We start from the raw sequence: 2,749 nt of genomic DNA on the forward strand, positions 1-2,749 counted from the left end.
GACATCCCCCGAGGGGTCCAGGATTGGAGAGGGTGCAGGCTGGACTGAGGGTACCACCCCCCTGTCCCCCCATGCACAAATTTCGTGCACTGGGCCTCTAGTATATTAATATATTACTTGTAAAACCTGAAAAAGTTTAAGAGTAGCAGGTTAGCCTGACCAGCATGGCTCAGTGGTTGAGCATTGACCTATGAACCAGAAGGTCATGGTTTGATTCCCGGTCAGGACACATGCCTGGGTTATGGGCTCGATTCATGCAGGGGGTAGCTGATCAATGATTCTCCTTATTGATGTTTCTCTCTTCCTCTCTGAAATCGATAAAAATATATTTTTTAAAAAAGAGTATCAGGTTGACAATAAATGATTTCTAAGTACTATTATTAATGGACTAGAGGCTCAGTGCACAAAATTTGTACACTTGGGGGAGGGGGTTCCCCTCAGTCTGGCCTGCACCCTCTCGCAGTCTTGGAGCCTTTGGGGGATGCCCAACTGATGGCTTAGGCCCGTGCCCCACTAAGCCATCAGTCGGACATCCTTAGCGCTGCCATGGAGGCAGCCGTGAGCCTGGCTTCTGGCTGAGTGGCACTCCCCCTGCATTGAGCGTCTGCTCCCTGGTGGTCAGTGTGCATCACAGTGACCAGTCGTTGCTGCATTCAGTCAATTTGCATATTAGCCTTTTATTATATAGAACTAGATGCCCAATGCATGAAATTCGTGCAAGAGTAGGCCTTGGCAGCCACAGCTGCCTGGATCCCTCCCTTGCAGCCTTGGTGGCTGCATCGATCCCACGGCTGCGGCCCCGGCTTCGTCCAAGAAGGACGTCTGGTCTAATTAGCATACTACACTTTTGTTATTATAGATAAAAGTAAGGTTCAGAACATCAGGAACAGCAGGCTATTATGATGGGTAGGCAGGTAGGAGGAAAGGTCTGCTTGCAGATGTATAAACTATCTTTGGAAGGACACACAAGAAACCAGTAATGGCAGTCATTTCCTTATGGCTAGAGGAGAAGGCGAGGGAGAGACTGATTTTTCCTGAATGTTTTTGTGCCTTTGAAAGGTGGACCCTGCTGAGGCCGAGGCCTGCTTACTGAACCTGCAGGTCATGTCCATGGTAGGCGGCTCTGATGCCACCTACCTCCGGCACATGGGCAGCATACTGGGCCCTGAGGACCCCAGGCCAGGGCTGGGATGTTGTGCTGTAGCCTAAAGACCTGTGTGATGAGGCTCCAGAGTGCACCCCAGGGGCAGGACCTGACCCAGTGGAAGCTGAGCCTTCTGAAAACTTCCCCAACAGGATATGGTTTCCAGCTGGTCCCTGCAGACACAGCCCTGCTTAGGAGGGAATTCAGCATCCTCTCTTATTCTCCCTGGAACAAAAGAGGCAGAGGAAGGTGACTCAGCAACTGGGCCAGAGTTCTCCACCCGAGGACAGGGTCCTGGCTTCACTGGGACCTGCAGCAGTGGGCCCAGGAGGGCGGGGAGAGCCTGGGCCCTGGGGGAGCTGCCCTGTTTCCAGCCCCTCAGTCCAAGGCCCTGGAAATGAGGGATGAGGCCCAATTGACCACCAGGCTGCCCCAGGACATCAGAGGATGGGAAGGACTGGCAGCTGCCCCTCCACCACAGCTAGGGGAGCTATTGGCAAAGGATGGGTCTTGGGCCTGTGGTGGGAGAATGGGGGAAGGCCTAGGGACTGAAAATGGGTTCTCAGTGGGAAGCAACACAAAAGTCCTTAGCTGGCGAGAGTATTTCTTTTCTGTCAATGATCATGGAGTTAGCAATGTGACTTTCGCGCTGATGTTTTTGTGATGTGGGGACAAGACAGACATCTGTCCACCTGCCCTGCCCTGACCAGGGGGAGAGATGTCATGTGGGAAGTGACTTGGTTGCAAATGTTGGCTATTTTATGCAGTTTGGCCATTTAGTTCCTGTTTCTTTGTAAGTTGTTTTTTGTTAAATAAAACAAGTGTTTTTCAAAAAAAAAAAAGAGAGAAAGTAAATTAAGTCTGTTAAAAAAGTATGTAAATTGTGACATCAAAAATATAAAATAGGGGGGAGTAAAAGGGTAGAGTTTTTGTATGCAAAGTTAATTTGTTAAAGCAACTTTACTGAATTTGTATATTAGTTCTAACACTTTTTTGGCGGAGTCCTTAGGACTTCTTATATGTAAGATCATCATCTTCAAACAGAGACCATTTTACTTCTCCCAAAGACATAATCAGTCTTTGAATATAACTTTGCTGCTTCTGCAAAACAAAATAATTGGCCCGGACAGGCATTGAACTATGATCCAGGAGGTTCACGGTTCAATTCCCAGTCAGGACACATGCCTGGGTTGAGGGCTTGATCCTTAGTAGGGGGCATGCAGGAGGCAACCAATCAATGATTCTCTCCCATCATTGATGTTTCTAAATCTCTCTCTCTCCCCCTTCCTCTCTCTGAAATCAATAAAAATAAAACATAAAGCCCTGACCGGTTTGGCTCAGTGGATAGAGCATCGGCCTGCGGACTCAAGGGTCCCGGGTTCGATTCCGGTCAGGGGCATGTGCCTTGGTTGCGGGCACATCCCCAGTGGAGGGTGTGCAGGAGGCAGCTGATCGATGTTTCTCTCTCATCGATGTTTCTGGCTCTCTATCCCTCTCCCTTCCTCTCTGTAAAAATTTAATAAAATATATTTTTTAAAAAAACATAAAAAAACCCCCACAAACTTCCATATTCTTTAAAAAAAAAAAAAAGAAAAAGCCCATGGG

Source organism: Myotis brandtii, unplaced genomic scaffold, assembly GCF_000412655.1.
Source record: "Myotis brandtii unplaced genomic scaffold, ASM41265v1 scaffold165, whole genome shotgun sequence".
Classification (NCBI taxonomy): domain Eukaryota; kingdom Metazoa; phylum Chordata; class Mammalia; order Chiroptera; family Vespertilionidae; genus Myotis; species Myotis brandtii.